Source organism: Rattus norvegicus, chromosome 13 (assembly GCF_036323735.1).
Source record: "Rattus norvegicus strain BN/NHsdMcwi chromosome 13, GRCr8, whole genome shotgun sequence".
NCBI classification, from domain to species: Eukaryota; Metazoa; Chordata; class Mammalia; order Rodentia; family Muridae; genus Rattus; species Rattus norvegicus.
Window position 1 is genome coordinate 105546428 of NC_086031.1, and position 17585 is coordinate 105564012.

The 17585-nt window shown below is 47.8% G+C and overlaps 1 pseudogene; it reads left to right on the plus strand.

The window, feature by feature from the left end:
- The first annotated feature begins 7192 nt into the window (after positions 1 to 7192).
- Sfn-ps1 (stratifin, pseudogene 1) lies at positions 7193 to 9060 on the plus strand (annotated as a pseudogene).
- The last annotated feature ends 8525 nt before the right edge of the window (positions 9061 to 17585 follow it).

The window sequence follows — 17585 nt, forward strand, 5'->3', positions numbered from 1 at the left end:
CCAGGAAAGTCCCCAGGGTGTCCCGAAACTGAGAGAAGGGATGTTTTCCAGTGAGGCATCCAGGACCACCCTCCTGGCTTTAAGCAGTTTAGCTGGGAGGGTGAATGTGTAACCTTCTGGGGCAAAGGGCAAGTAGGGAGCCCGGCTTCTCCCCTGTCCCCAGTGGCCTGCTCCCGTCACTTTCCGATGCTGCTTCTCCATCTGAAAACAAGAGTACCGATGCTCCCAAATGTGACAGTGAATAATAAATGGAGTGGGGGAGCCTTTGGAAGAGTGTAGTGTGCACACAACGGTGTGCAATCCTGACTCACGTAGCCCGAGATAGCTGTGAGTGTGGGCCAACAAAGAATACTAAAAATCACGTTCAAACATTAAACGACTGTTTTTCTAACTTCATCGAGTGCTTCTCAAATATGAACCTTGTAGATAATAAGGAAGAAAAGGCCTGGACACCCCCTGGGAGTATAGGAGAGAGAAGGTTAGCAACGGTAAGGCTAAATCTACCAGACCTCCCAACTCATACCCCACTGTCACCCCCATAATCCCCCTCTGAACTGAGAGAACCTCTCAAGCCACTGGCACCTGTCCTGGGACACACTATCCCTCTGTCATGCTGGTGACTCCTTAAGGGTCTGGGTGACGACTTAAGGCCATTGTGCCCTCTGAGCCTGGCACAGGGTAGTACTCCAACCGTGACTGATTCTGCTGACTCGTGAGAGTGACCTCTCCTTGCAGATCCAGCACAGCCAGTTTGGACCAGTGCAGTGAGCAGCTGGGCCAGCAGCTGAGCTCCCCTCCCCCATGGCAGCCTTCCCAATCACTTCTCCCTGGAGAGCACAGCACCAGTTGCCAGCCTCCGGGGAGCTTTGTTATCTCCTTCCTCTGCCTGCAGGTTAGGAGACCATCATCCCCTGATAGCTACTCAGAGAACTGCCTCAGACATTGGCCGGGCCGGTGAAATGCAGAGGCTCACTCTGAGTGATAGTGCTGGTACTCCTAGGACGGCCCAAGTCCCACACACTGGCTCTCCTGAAATATCTGTGCCACAAAACACAGGCCTGATGGCTCAGCAGACACCGAGACACCTTCATCTGAGTGGAGAGAGGTTGTGTCTGCCAGAACAGCTCGGAGCAGGAAGCTCCCGGGAACCGGCCATATGCTTGGAATCCCAGGAGCCACAGGCAGAGATTTGAGGTTGGTTTTCTGCCTTTAGCATTCTCCTGGGGCATTGTCTAACCACACTGTCTAACAGCTGGGGTCTCACACACACCACCTGTGATCTACAGACAAGCATCTTAACAAGCGTTAACTCATTTAATCAACAGGCAGCGTTCATCTCTGCCCGTTACAGTGCAGGAAACGGAGGCACAGTAGTTTTGCTCAAGGCCACACAGCTCCTAATAGGCAGGCATGCATAGTTTAATCAGGAGATGGGTACCATATCATTTCTACGTATTTTATTTAATTCCTATTTTATTTTTTGGTTTTTTGAGACAGGGTCTTTCTATGTAGCCCTGGTCATCCTAGAACTCACTATGGAGACAACGCTGAGCTGTTCCCATAGAGATCTGTCTGGCTCTGCTTCCTAACCACGGAGATCAAAGGCACGAAGCACTACACCTGGCTTTATTTGCTTTTTTAATTTTGGAGCACGGGGTGCTTTCTGAGATAGGGTCTCTCAGATGTTTCATTTTTCACGGTGACTCTGCACACCAGCTTTCTGTGGTCTTGTTTTGGAGCAGGTTAAACATGTTCAGGACTCATGGTTAACTACTGGAGGGTAACGCATCAGGTCTGTATGGCCCCACCCCACTCTGACAAGCAGAGTAAACCATAAAACCTCAGGGGGCTTAGGAAAGGACAGGACATGATCACAGACATTGGGAAAGACATCAAGCCAGCTGGAAGTGACAGGACACCAAGGAAGGAGGCCCAGGTGTCAGCTGTCTAAGCACCTGCCCTTTTGCTACCTCAGGCTCAGCGATTAGCCAGACTGGGCCTTTGACTGAGGTCTGGTGGTGGTAAGTCTAGACTCTTAAGCTCAGAGCCTTGCTGTGCTGGAAAATGGTCCTGGATGCTGACAAGACTCAAATGGGAACTCCAAAGGTTTTCTAAAGCTCCCACTCACTTCCTCAGACATCACTTTTGTCTTGTTCTTTCTCCCTCCTCCTCTTCCTCCTCCTCTTCTTCCTCCTCCTCCTCCTCTTCCTCCTCCTCTTCCTCCTCCTCTTCCTCCTCCTCTTCCTCCTCCTCCTCCTCTTCCCCTGAGGTTTTCAGCCCAGCTTTAAGCTACTTTCAGCTCACATAACAATTTTAGGGCCAACTTCATGATTAAGTTCTACCTTGAATGCATAATGCCCTAGGTACATCCTCCAGTATTGCAAAAGTGAAAAAACAAACAAACAAAAAACAAAATGAAAGATGGCTAAAATCCCAGAATCCCAGACCTGGAAGGAGCCTTTGTGATGGCTCAGTGCCCCCTGTCTGCTTTAAGGCTACAGAAAGCAGTGGTAACCCCTCTCTACCGTTCATCATCTCTTCTCCTTGCCTAAGGGAGGTTTGCCCTTGTGAATTGGGCTGACTGATCAGCTGGGGCACAAAGAGCTTGGCATTTACCTGGAAGCACACAACAGTGGTGGCAGTACAGACGCTGTCCCTTGGAAGGTGGCTTGTCTACCTTACTGGGAGCGTCAGACTCTGCCCCACAAGCCTGGGAGCACAGAAGCAGGTGGGATCTGATGAGGAGCTGGTGGCAGGTTCCAACAGGTAGCTGTAAGGTGTCTTTGCTCATGAGAAGCAGAAATGGTCAGTGCCTAGGGGGACTGGGAAGCCTCACCAAGGAGGAGGCTAGGGAGGGACTTGAGGCCTAGACAAGCTGCAGGCCTCGCTGGGAGGCCACAAAGGTTGCAACCAACTCCTTGACTGGCCAAGTCTAGCAAGTCTCACAGCTTGGCATCCCCAGGCTTTTGTTCTACCCATACCTGTCTGGGCTCCCACAGGAAAGAGCAAACACATGAAGGCTGTAAAACAATCACACTTTTGAATGACCTTTCTCCTCCTTTCTCTTCCTAATTCTTTCAGATTAGGCAAAGGAGATGGGAGAACGCAGGGACTCATCCTACGGCAGCTGGCAGCTGTGCCTAAGGCCCAAAGTTCCCTGGATGAAGGTTCTGCTTCAGCACCAGCAGGCACCTCAGGACAGCGGTAATCCCAGACCCACACCAGTCATTTCTTAATAGAACCTAACAGCACACGGTAATTACACGTCCACTAAGTGTCAGGTCTGCTGATGGGTACCCTGTGCATTACCTAATGAGTTGGGTGTGTGATTATCTCATCCCATAGACCAGGGCATCACACTGTGAAAGATTAGATCACTGACCCAAGGTTCCTCACCGAATGACGAATTCCACAAGACTACCTGATTACTGGTACCTCCCCGGGACCCAACAGTGTAAAACACAGGGGAGATATTCATTAATCCTTAGCCAGGATGCTGCTCAGTGATAGAGCGCTTTCCTGGCATGTGGGAGGCCTGGGCTGTATGAGTGGACAGGTGCTAACAGTCAAAGCAGAAAGGAGTCCACTCTCTAGAAGGAGAACTCTCTGTGAGGAAGCAGAGAGAATTCATTCTGCAGGTCAGCCAGGGGAGCCAGGGGCAGCCATAGCAATCTGAGCCTTCCTTCTCTCTGATTATGTATCCTGCTGCGCGTTCTGAATGGGAACTGTCTAGCTACTCCGTGGGTGTATGCACTGGTTGCTAATTCCGGAAGACTTGATAATCCTGGGCAGAATCATGACCAAGGCTTGTGAGTCACACACCCCGTGGAGAACACACTGGCTGTCAGGATGAACCAGAAGTTGCTCCCTTTGCTCCAAAGGGCATTTTTTCCTTCTGAGTTCTTCTGGGGACGAGGGTCAAGTTCACAGCAGGCCTCTGGATACCTTCACTCTGTAAACCTGCAGACTACACAGGTTCTTCTGTTGTGAGAGTTCAGTCCCTCCCCACAGAATGTCACTGGGTTCCTGGAAGTGGTGGGCAGTGCCCACTTGACCTCTCTGGGCAGCTGTACAAAACGTCGCCACCAGGAAACTAGTTAGCTTCTAACAAAGGATGTACCTTAGCTTGCCCTCAGAGAGAACTTAGACAGTCAAGTCCCCCAGAGAGAGGAAACACACTGATAAAGCCACACAAAGGCACAAAAGGGAAGCAGAGTTAAAGGGAAACAAAGCAGCAATGGAGGTGGCCTGGCCTCCAACACAGACTTCCAAGTATTTAAAACTCAGCCCACCGACCCCCATTCACACCATGGGATACTCGATTCCTTTGGTTGACCACGTGAGGTAGCTAACATCCTGCTTTGGCCATTTTCAACTGGGAGCTACATAGAGCCAAGGAGAAAAGATAAAACCCCAACCAGGTCACTGTACCTGTAACAACAATTCTGACAAGCATGGTGGTGATGCTAAAAGTTTAGTGGAGATTCTCACTCTTCAGATCCAGGGGGTCACTACTGCAGTGCTCTCTTTCGGAGGGAACAGAAGGGTAAGAGTATTCGGGAGTGTGGGAGCTGTTTCCCACCTCCAGGTTCCCCTGTAGCAGGATTGCTTTAGACCCAGCTGGATAAGGCTGGTGTAAGACTAGAGAGATAGGCTTTAAACAAACAAAACCAAAACACAAAGCAAAACAACAACAAAACAACAAAACAACAAAACAAAATCCTGAAGGTTGACCAGATGGCTCAGTGGGTGAAGGTAACTGCCACCAAGTTTGACAATCTGAGTTTAATCTCTGGGATCAAAATACATGGTAGAAGGAGAGAACCAGCTCCAACAAATTGTCCTCACACAATAGACATGTGGTAACTTTTGTTTTTAATCGTACTGATAGAGTAGACTTCAAATAACCAAGGACTGTGATGGGGAGGGTCTGTGTCGAGCCTCCAGCACCACTGAGAAGGGCATTTGACAAAATGGTCTCAAAACAGAAGGAATTTGGACTAAGGATTCTGAAAAATGGAGAAAGCAGGTAATTAAAACATCCTTTCGGGGCTGGGGATTTAGCTCAGTGGTAGAGCGCTTACCTAGGAAGCGCAAGGCCCTGGGTTCGGTCCCCAGCTCCGAAAAAAAGAACCAAAAAATAAAAAAAATCCTTTCAATAGTTAGACTTTTTGTGGTTTTTGTAGTTAATTTTTTTTAAGATTTATTTATTTTATGTATGTGAGTACACCGTCGCTCTCTTCAACATCAGAAGAGGGAATCAGATCCCTTTACAGATGGTTGTGAGCCACCATATGGGTGCTGGGAATTGAAATCAGGACCTCTGGAAGAGCAGTCAGTGCTCCTAACTACTGAGCCATCTCTCCAGCCCCTAGTTAATTTTTTAAATGTATGTTCATTGTACAAAAGAAACGTGGGTCTTATAGTGACTTTTCCAATTGCACAGTGACCATATATTTCTCCCAGTTTTTTCTTCTCTGGCTAACCTTTCTCTTCCTAAGTAGGCCCCCTCTTTGACTAGACTGGGTTTTGAGACATAGCCTACCTTGAGGCAGAGAGGCAGGGGGAGCCCTCCCAGTTGAAAGCGTGCTTCCAAACCAGCATCTTTGGCTGCCCTTGAGGTTTGGTCCAAGGCACACTCAGAGGCCTGCCCTCATCTATGCATAAGAATCTCCTTGGCAACAAAGTTCTCAGATTCAACACCTTACCCAACAGACAGGTAGCACTGGCCTTCAGAGTGCTGCTTGTGTTTGACGAACCTCCCTTTGTAAGAAGCCACTCCACCTTCTGCAGAAGGTCCTCATACCAAGGAAACTGAGGCACACTAGTGTTGCTCTCGAGCAGTGGTATGAGCAGTAGATACTTGCTTTCTCATAGGCCTGGAAAGGAAGTCTGGTTAGTTTTGTCAACTTGAAACTAGTTAAGAGTCATCTGGGAAGAGGAATCTCAACTGGAAAATTACTCCATCGGATTGTCTATAGGGCATTTTCTTAATTAATGATTGATGGGGAAAGGCCCGCTGTGAGCATTGCCATCCCTGGGCTGAGAGTTCTTGGTGGTATAAGAAAGCAACATTCTTCCATGACTGCTACCTTGGTTCCTGCCTCCAGGTTGCTGCCTTGAGTGCCTGCCCTGACTCTTCTCAATGACGGGCTGTGATGTGGACATAGGAGCCAAATAAACCCTTTCCTTTTCAGGTTTCTTCTGGCCAGAATGCTTTAACATGGTGATATAAAGCTAGCTAAAACAAGGTGCCAGCAGACCCAGTTCTTCCGGAGGGCTTTCTAATTGGAGTATTGGTGGTTAGCTTTTTGCAATGCCTTCCTGGGACTGTCCTCACATGCACCCATGGGGCGCGACAGAGCAAGCCCTGGTCTACCTCCATACACACGTACCAGTCTGATCATTGGAGTACTACCCCTGTGTGTGTGTGTGTGTGTGTGTGTGTGTGTGTGTGTGTGTGTGTGTTTGAAAAAGGACTCACAGAACCCAGACTGGTCTTAACCCTACTATACATCTGAGAAAGACTTTGAACTCCTGACCTCACCTCCCAAATACTGGTATTACAGGCAGACACCACCATGCCTTTCTCTGAACATATGTATTTTAGGACACACAAAGTAATAGACGTCAGAGAGTCAATTTCCTAACCATATTCCTTTCTTCAGATCTTATATTCTTGGTTAATATAGTTTGAGGATGCTAGATTACACATTTGCCCTCTGACTTTTACTGGGAAGATGTATAACTATTTCTAATAAGATACACAAAGGCACCAAGAGACTTAAGAAGTGATTCTCTTGAGGTCTAATTTGGTGAACTGCTGAGTTTATTTGAGTTACTTACAGATACATGGTGACTAACAAGCTATAGTGATGAGGGGTTTCCACATCCCTCAGTCCACTGAGCCTTATTTCCCCTTCTCCCTCCAGGAGGGATGCTAATGGGCTCAATCTCACCAGGGTCTCCTGAGCTCATCCCTTCTGCTCATGCCCAGCCCAGAGAGAACAGCTATACAGCAATTTTATGCAAATGAAGGCATTTTAATTGTGCTATATATACTGTGCATGGGTATCTAAGGTCCCTCTATGCCACCATTTCTGATGGGCCGGGTCCATGGTCAGGTCAGAGAGTAGCACAGTTAGAATTCTCAGTCAGGGCAGAATCCAGCATTGGTCTCAAGGCAGCCAGTTCGCCCGCCTGTCTGTCCATCCTCGGAGTCATGGAGAGAGCCAGTCTGATCCAGAAGGCCAAGTTAGCCGAACAGGCCGAACGCTACGAAGACATGGCAGCTTTCATGAAGAGTGCCGTGGAAAAGGGTGAGGAGCTCTCCTGCGAGGAGCGGAACCTGCTCTCCGTGGCCTACAAGAACGTGGTGGGCGGCCAGAGAGCGGCCTGAAGAGTCCTGTCCAGCATCGAGCAGAAGAGCAACGAGGAGGGGTCTGAAGGGAAGGGCCCCGAGGTGAAAGAGTACCGGGAGAAGGTAGAGACCGAGCTCAGAGGTGTGTGCGACACCGTGCTAGGCTTGCTGGACTCCCACCTCATCAAAGGGGCTGGAGAGGCTGAGAGCCGCGTCTTCTACCTGAAGATGAAGGGTGACTACTACCGCTACCTAGCTGAGGTGGCCACTGGTGATGACAAGAAGCGCATCATCGATTCTGCCCGGTCAGCCTACCAGGAGGCCATGGACATCAGCAAGAAGGAGATGCCGCCCACCAACCCCATACGCCTGGGCCTGGCCTGAACTTTTCCGTCTTCCACTACCAGATAGCCAACAGCCCCGAGGAGGCCATCTCACTTGCCAAGACCACCTTCGACGAGGCCATGGCCGATCTGCACACCCTCAGTGAGGACTCCTACAAGGACAGCACCCTCATCATGCAGCTGCTGAGAGACACCCTGACGCTGTGGACAGCCGATAATGCTGGGGAAGAGGGTGGCGAGGCTCCAGAGGAGCCCCAGAGCTGAAGCAGCCTACATCCTCCCTGTCCCGCCTTGCTCTCCAGTCCCCAGCCTGCAGAGAGGACTTAAACGGAGTAGGACTCTGCCCCTCCCAAACCCTGAATGTTTTGCCACACTTGGAAGGCTCCTTGGACGGGGTGCAGCCAAGCTGAGGCCACCAGGGCTGGGGAATCTCACTCTTCGTGCAGCTGTGTGGTGAGTGTTCCCAACCCTGGCCACCCCCTGCTCTCTGCACCCCCACTTCCTACCACCACTCCTGAGCCTGTCCTCCCTCTGTGCCTTCCTCCGGCACCTGTTGCTTCTGGATCCTAGGAGTCGAGGAGGCTCCCCACCCCTGTGGCTGAGAACTGGACTGTGGCAAGGGCTGGGTGTGTGTGTGTGAGTGTGTGCGAGTGTGCGTGCGTGAATGAGAGGGAACACGTTTACTGGGTGTGACCATGTTATCACTCAATAAAGTTGCCCTGTGACAAAAAAAAAAAAAAAAAAAAAAAAAAAAAAAAAAAAAAAAAAAAAGAATTCTCAGTCAGGAGAAGCAGTTTCATTTTCATTCAAGGGCTCCAGAGTTGGAATGACACACTTTAAACATGCTTTTAAGGGCTTTGCTACTCATGACATTTCCAAACTTGGTTTTCTTATCTATAGAATGGTGGCTGGAGAGATAGTTCGACCAGTAGAGCATTTGCTGTGGAAACACAAGGACCTGAGATCAATCCTCAGGAAGTCAGGGCAGGAACTCAAACAAGGCAGGAACCTGAGGGCAGGCGTTGAAACAGAGGCCATGGAGAGATGCTGATTACTGACTTGCTCTCTATGGCTTGTTCAGCCTGCTTTCTTATAGAGCCCAGGACCACAGCCTAGGGATGGTGCCGCCCACAATGGACAATCTTTACTTAAGAAAATGCCCCATAGTTGGATCTTATGGAGGCATTTTTCTCAACTGAGGCTCTCTCCATTCGGATGACTAGTTTTCACCAAGTAGACACAAAACTAGCCAGCACAACTTCCTCTTACCTCCTTGAGATTGAAGGCTCTCTTCTTAGCCGGGCATGTTGGTACATGTCTTTAATCTCAGCACTCCAGATGCACAAGCAGGGGGATCTCTATGAATTAGAAGACAGCCACCCATTCAGAGTGAGTTCCAAGCCAGCCAGAGCTATGTAGTGAGACCCTGTCTCAGAACAAATGGAAGTCTTATCCTTGAAGAATCACAGAATGCAGTGATTCAAGACTGGGCATAGAAACTCCTGGGTCTCTTGCCTAACCACTAGCCCAAGGAAATCCCTGAGGGCCCTGAACTCCTGATAGAACTTACAGCGAAAGGTAGGCCTTGAATTTTAGGAAGCCAGGAGTCTTCCTCTACTCTCTGGCCCTCATTACCCCACCCTAGCAAGCACTGATCTTCATTTGAACCTTGAGAGTTACCCACTGCCTATTTCTTATGACGTGATTCTTCAACTCTGAGCATACATACACTGCTATTACTTGGGTTGAGGAATCTGTGGTGTATCTACAGATGGCAGCAGCAAGAACACATCTGCATAAGGTGGGTGTGTGTGTATGTGTATGCGTGTGAATGCTTTCCCTGTCTTGTGCTTTAGTACTCCACCTGGCTCTAGCCTGTTGGATAGTTCTACTTATGTTCAAATGAATTATTCACACCCAGTTCTCTGACAAACATGCCAGTCTTTTCCAGAAATCATCTCACAGACACACCCTTACCAATTTCCTAGGCATCCCTCAGTCCAGTGAAGCTGACCAACCAAGCATATTCTCCAAAGGTGATCAGCCTTCACTTCCACTTTTCTACACCATCTTTTGAGATGTGGTCTCATGTACCCCAGGCTGGCCTTGGGTTTGTTATATAGCCACAAGTGACCTTGAACTTATTCTGTGTAATTCTGGATGACCTGAAGCGTGCTTTGTAGATCCAGTTGACTTTGAACTCTTAGAAGCCTGCTTCTGCTTCCAGAATGCTGGAATTACTGGCGTTTGATGCTTGCACTGTGATGCCTGCACCTCCATCTCCTAATGGCTAGGATTACAGGCATATGCTCCCACACCTCATTTGTGCAGTGGTGGGGATGGAACTGGGAGCTTCCTGCAGGATACACAAGCACGTGGCCTCTGAGCCCCAGCCCCAGCCTCTTATTTCAGCTCTTGTTTCTCCTGTCAACCTTGCTGTTTCAACCTGCGCCTTGAAGCAAGCCCAGACTTTGAGGAGTGAGTCACCTGTACTTTCCCAGAATGGAATGGTGCATCTGTGTTAGTCATGTGACTATGGTCTCAGAGGCTTCTGTCCTCCATGGCAGGGATGGACAAGATGTGCAGCTCTGTCTGTGACCGTGGGAGTGTGTGGTTCAAGCTCCCCGCGTTGCAGTGGGCCAGGAAGAACAAGACAGGGCCAGGGACCAAGCTGAAATTTCCAAAGACCCTTTCCCGGGTGACAGCTTCTTCCAGGAAGTCCCCCAAGAACTGCCAGGTGGGGACTAAATATTCAAAGCATGATGGGAAAAGAAACAGATATTTCAGATTCCTACTAATGGGAATTACTATTATTCCTGCCCTGCCTCTGTGGTCTTGACTATTCCCAGTGACATCAAAATCTGTTGTGTTCGGTGATGGTTGCCTGGTTTGTCAACTCGACTACATCTGGAAGTAAGTAAAAGTCAAATAGCAAATCAGTTCCTTCACTGGCATTAACCGCTTGTTCAGGATTCAGGTGTATACCAAAGACCAGCGAGACATCCAGCCCTGTGGACTGAAAACTACTGGACTCTTAGACCTTCCATTCATAGACTGTCATTGGTGAACTAGCTGGGCCACAGCCTATAAGTAATTCTAATAATTTCTCTGTGTGTGTGTGTGTGTGTGTGTGTGTGTGTGTGTGTCCATTCTATAAGTTCTGTTACTCTAGAGAACCCTGACTAATACATCTTCCATCTATGGAAGGCTTACAACCATAAAGCCCTCCACCTCATCCCCTTTGTCTGCTGCTCTTAAATGACATTGAATGTCTTGGTCTGTTGAGAGGAGAGGCCTTGGGCCCAGCTTTGCTTCCAGTCAGTCACCCAATTATCTCTTTCAGGAGGCTTCCCATGTCCCTTCCAAACAAGATCAGGAAACCCTGAGTGTACCAATGTTCTATCTGTCTCTGTCTCTGTCTCTCTGTCTCTCTGTCTCTCTCTGTCTCTGTCTCTGTCTCTCTCTGTCTGTCTCTCTCTCTGTCTCTCTCTGTCTCTGTCTCTCTGTCTCTGTCTCTGTCTCTCTCTCTTCCTTATTTCTAGATTTCCTGAGTTCCAAGAGGGCTGAAGATATGTGTTATTAGTTTCTTTATCCTTAGCACTCTAAGAAATAATAAACACATTAAAACAGGAAGGAAGAAAGGAAGGGGAAAAAAGCCAGCTACAGCAAGGAAAAGTCCAAGCATGATGGCACATGTCTATAATCCCAGTACCCAAGAGTCTGAGGCAGAAAGAATAGGAGTTCAAAGCAAGTCTGAACTACATAACAAAAGAAGAAAACAACCACACACACACACACACACACACACACACACACACACACACACACACAGTGACTCTGAATAGTGTCTCTCAAATCCATTCTCCTCTGTGTTTGATCTTTCAGCTTCTCCTCCCTAGTATTAAAATAAAAATAGGATGCATTTACTTGTGCCACATCACCATGATGGTTCTTGGAGCCCTGGGCTGTCAGCAAGCTTGTAAATGTCTCTGCTGACAGCAAGGTGTAAAACCATCACCAAATACAAACCCTGGTCCTTTTCCTGGTCACAGATCCATTCCATGGCCAAGGTCACTCACTTACTTGTGAACATAAGCTGTCCACTGCAGCCAAACATTTCCCCACACACACCTTCAAAGAAGAGAACCAAAAAGTCCTTAGCAATCAATTCCCTGATGAGATCACTTATGGTCATCTCCACAAAGGGAGAGGGACAGGGCCCAGAAAAATACAGAGAAGAACAAGAAAGTCAGAAGGCCAAGCAATTATCTGTGGTGTGCACATGCATAAAAACTCCATAGTGAAACGCCCTAGCAATGGTTTGCCCAGTTTAATAATTAAATGGTTGTGTGTGTTTTGACTGGAAGCCAACAGCTGGGCAAGGAGAGGTGACAGGGAGACAGGGTGCTGAGGTCAATCAGGAATGAGAATCAGGCAGGCTTCTGTGTAGAAAACCCAGGGCTTAGTGCTTCAACTTTTTTTCTTTTGAGAAAAGTTTTCTTTCTTTTTTTCTTTTTTCCTTTTCTTTTTCTGTTTCTTTTTTCTTTTTCTTTTTCTTTTTTTTTTTTAATCCAGACTGACTTCAAACCCATGATCCTCCTGCATCAGCTTACAGTGCTGAGATAACAGTTGTGTACACAACATTCAGTTAGCTTCTCAAAATGTTCGGCTCGCCATTTGACCCAGACCTGAAATTTGGACCAATATTGGTTGTGTCTGGAGGGCAGAGACCAAGGCTGAGACCTGCAGCTGAGAGTCTGCTCCCCTCCGTGGAGCGCACCCATTTTGGACGGCCCACCCTCTCAGCAGCACGCCAACTCCCCTTGATTCATTTTGAGCTCAGAAATCTCACTCTGTGTGTAGAATCACGTGGGAGTCAACTGTTAGGGTGACTGGAGGAAAAGACAATCCAGGGCAGGCTCCTATTTAGATAATGCCAGATGTCCGTCTTGTCTCTGAGATGTCTAGGGGAGCCCAGGAAGGAAGACGGCATCTGGGGTTTATGTTAACTGTCAGCTTGACAAGACCAGAGTCACTTCCTTTTCTTTTTTTTTTTTTTTTTTTTTTTTTTTTTTTTTTTAGATAGAGTTTTTCTGTGTAGCCCTGGCTGCCCGGAAATCTACTATGTACAGCACAGTGTCAGACTCACAGACATCTGCCTGCCTCTGCCTTTGGTGCGCTGGGATTAAAGCTGTGTGTCACCATTCCCAGCAATCTCCGTTACTTCTGCTGTTGCTGTGATGAAACCTCATGACCAAAGGCAACTTATGCAAGGGGGAGTTGATTTTGGCTTTCGGTTCCAGAGGGCAAGAGTCCATCATGGTGGGAAGCCAGGGCATCTGGAGCAGAGAGCTTACATCAAAAACAGGAATCAGACAGCAGAGTGCACATAGGTGAGGTTTTAAACTACAAAGTTCACCCTACTTCTTCCCAGTGAGACCATACTTCCTAAACCTCTCAAACAGGTCTACCAACTAGGGACCAAGTATTCAAAGAGTAGAGCCTATGGTGTGTGTGAGGGAGTGTGGGGGGCAGGTGGGGGTAACATATCTTATTTAAACCACCAGAATCACCTTCGAGCCAAGTCCTCTGGGCACGCCTGTGCGGAGGATTCTAGATTAGCTTACCTGAGGTGGGGAATGCTGGCTGCTGGAGTAAATAAACACCCATCCGTCTCCTGATTGCGACTGCCTTCCTCACTGTGGTGGACTGCGGGTTCAAGGCATGAACCAAAACCAACACTTCTCTCCTGAAACCATTTTTGTCAGTGTTTGGTCACAGCAAGGGGAAAGGTGACTAATACAGTGTCTTTCGGTGAAACCACCCTCCTCAGATCGAAGGAGGGGTCTCCTCCCTGAAGTCAGGCTTCTCCCTGTCTGCCATCCTTTTCCATCCATGTTTAAATTAATATCTATATCTATCTCACTATCTCTCTATCTCTCTATCTCTCTATCTCTCTATCTCTCTATCTCTCTATCTCTCTATCTATCTATCTATCTATCTATCTATCTATCTATCTATCTATCTATCTATCTATCCATACGCACTGGTTGTTAGCATTCTGTCTAAGCTCTACCCCCACAGTTACCTGGCAACAGCCAGGTATGTCTGACACTATAAAGGGGGCTGCTTGTCCTCTCCTCACTCTCTTGCTCTTACTCTGCCTTGCCCCTTTGTTCCTTCTCTCCCCATTCCCCTCCCCCTTCTCTCCACATGCTCATGCCAGCCTCTCCTCTCCTCCTCTCTTCCTCTCCTCTTCCATTTCTCTATTTCTCTCTCTCTGTCCTACTACTCTCTTAACTCCCCTCCCCATGCCCTGAATAAACTCTATTCTATCCTATTCTAGTCTATACTATGCAGGGTGGCTGGTCCCTCAGGGGGAAGGGATGCCTCAGCATGGCCCCACTGAGGCACCCCCTTTCCTCAGACCTCCACAGAACATATCCCTCTCTCCTTATCTTTTTATAAACACAACATTGGTGCCAAAACCCGGGACATATCCTCTTTGTATCTTTTTATAAACATCATAGGGTCTTATGTGACCCAGGCTAAAGTCAACCTTTCTGTATAGCAGAGGATAACCTTGAACTTTGATCATCCTGTCTGTAGCTCCCAGCTCCTGAGATTACAAGTGTGTGCTGCCATAGCTGCCCCCCCTTCTATACTCTTTTATTGATCACCTTCATATTAGGTTCAAGAACAGGGAACACAAAACAACAACAACAACAACAACAAAAGCTAGATGACGTCAAGTACTGGGTAGTAAGGCTAATCAATAACCAGCAAGTCCCATAGCCCAGCTGTGCACCTGTGTCTCAGGGCCTGCTCTAAGAGCATGGCCTTGGTGGAGGCGTCTGCAGCCAGGAGCTCGTATAGCTAAATCAGTAATCACGTGGGCCTCGAAGCATCCTTACGGCTATGCCCTATAATAACAGAGGAGAAATAATATCCTGACTAAATCAGGGTTAGGGAGTTGACTGGAATTTTTGTGCGTGTGAGACAGCCTCTGGCTGTTAACTGACACCAGCCTTCGCTCACTTGGTAGCCAAGGTTAGCTCTTGGTAGCTGAGGCTGGCTTCAACCTTGAGATCCTTCTGTTTCAGTTTCCAAGTGACCATATTTCAGATACCATGTCTGGTTTTGACTGACTCTTGTTTGGAAAACAAAAAGATCTTTCAGAAGACATTGCTGAATGTTACAGGAACATGTTACACATGGCCTGAGAACAGGTGAGCTTAGGTAGCTATTGTCAGTTTTTCTAAAGCAAAATAAAGGAAATAGGTAGGAGAACGTCTTCTTTTTCAAGAGATGTGTAGTCATGTGTTTTAATTGGTCTCTACCTCTTACATTGAAACAGTTCGGAAAGATACTTATATATGATAAAATGTAAGCCATCAGACCTCCAAGCAACGTGTAAGACTGTCATTCACACAGTTCTTTCGACTGCACATCTCAAAGTTTTCATAATGAGAAAATGTCCTGGCACGATACCTCAAATCTGCAATCCCAGAACTTGGGAGGTTGGAGAACAGGACAGCCTGGGTTATGTAGCAAGACTCTATTCCCCAACAGACAAAACAACAAAAATGAAAAACTTGACAAAACCAAACAAACCTTTCTCTGTACTTGCAACCGGCATACAAAGGCCTCTAATGAACAAGGCCTTTTACATACATGTTGATCGGCAGATAAAGGATTTGCAGATACTTGTCATAGGTGATGCTGAATGAGAATATGCATTGTCTTCCACAGTCGCCATGGCAACACACACAGACTCCCACACACACATACACAGACACACGCACAGACACACACACACACAGACACATACATACACAGATACACACACACACAGACACGTACATACACAGACACACACACATAGACAGACACACACATATAGACACACACAGACACATACACACACACAGACACACACACACAGACACACACACAGACACACACACAAGCAGACACACACATATAGACACACACAGACACATACATACACAGACACGCAGAAACACAGACACACACACATAGACACACAGACACCTAGACACACAGACACACACCAACACACACACACACAGACATATACACACACCAACACACAGACAGATGACACAGACACACACACACACACACACACACACACACACACACACACACACAGGGGCTTTCCTTTACGGAACAGAAACTGAAGCCTGGTAAGGTGAAGAAGTTTATCCCATGTCACACTCTGGGAGTGAGGCTTTGATCTGCCTCTGTGTCACCTGTTCTTGACTGCTATCCTCTGTTTATAGTTGCTCAGTAAACCTTGAAAGTTAATGTCCAGTTAAATCCTTGTGACAGAGTCCATTGCAGTGAAAGGCAATCTGTCCACCTGTGAACATAAACAACCACCACAAAGCCTTTCTGCTGAGGCAGGGAGAAGAGAGCCCTGGTGGCTGCCAGGGGGGGAAGGCCGTGGGTGAGTGAAGGCAAGAATGTGGGAAGAGCACGTAAGGAGGGAAGGAATAGGCTTTTCCCTGCGGCCCGACAGCTGCTCAGAGGAAAATGAAGCTGTGCGGCAGAGAGTTCTGAGCCAGCAGCAGACAGACAGGCTTTTCTGTTGTTAGCAGGAAGGCTGTGTCTGCCAGGGCTGTCCCACAGGACACAGGCCTCAAGGTGTTTGCTCCCACCAGAGGCAGCAGGCAGAGAAAGACAGCTCCACATTGTCACCACCAATGGCCCGAGTGGTTCTCTTTGTCTCAGGTAAAACGGAATCCTCAGTTCAGTGCAGAAAAGAATCTCGATGGGCCTGCGTGAAGCAGAGCTGCGTGTTTGTTTAGAGTTGTGTGAGCACAGACATTCGAGGGGGCGAGGGTGTGCCTGACAGCTCTGAGAGACCCACTCTCCACAGTCTTCACTGTAGCTGGGAATTCTGTTCTAGGTCATGTTCAAAGCTGTTCCTTCCAAAGGGTTGCTAAGGAACCTAGATGAGGCCACAGGGTGGATCCTGAGGGCACCAGGCAGGATTTCAGTGGATAAGATAGGGGTCACAGGAAGGAGGCTATCTCCACTGTAAGAGAGGTCATTAATCTGTTTCTAGAACACATCCGGAAAAGCAATGAGGCCTTACCAGGGTCTTCATTGTTATTGCCACGAAAACTACCCATATATGGAAGGACATTGTCTGTCTCTAAGTTGGGACCTTCACAGAAAATTTTGATACTTGTGTGGAAATTCTGGATTCTTGGTTGGTAAGGATTCAACGAGATTCTGGATGAGGGAATCCTTTCCCTTCCCATGTCCCCACAGTTTTCTTTTCTTCGTTGGTTTTGTCTTTGGAAGATAGGGTCTCACTCTTTGTCCTTGGCTGACCTGGAGTCTACTATGTTTAAGAGGGTTAAACTCACAGAAATCATCCTGCCTCTGCCTCCTTAATACTGGCATGCATGTGTGCATGTGCGTGTGTGTGTGTGTGTGTGTGTGTGTGTGTGTGTGTGTGCATGCATGTGTGCATGTGTGTGTGTTGTGTGTGTGTTATTTTTTAAAACGTTCATTTATTTTTATTTTATCTTGTATGTATGACTCTTTGTCTGCATATATGTTGTATGTATCACATGTGTGCCTGGTACCTGCAGAGGCCAGACACTGGATCCCCTGGAAATGGAGTTACCGATAGCTGTGAACTACCATGTGGCTGCTGGGAACCAAACCCAGGCCCTCTGCAAGAGCATCCAGTGCTCTTAAACATTGAGCCATCCCTCACCTTTCAGCGTCTTATTTGCATGTGTTTCATATGCCCCATACTGATGGTTGTACTGTGACATTTCCATGCACACACACAGTGGGTTTCAAACATCTTCACTCCTTACCCCTCTTTCCTTTCCTAC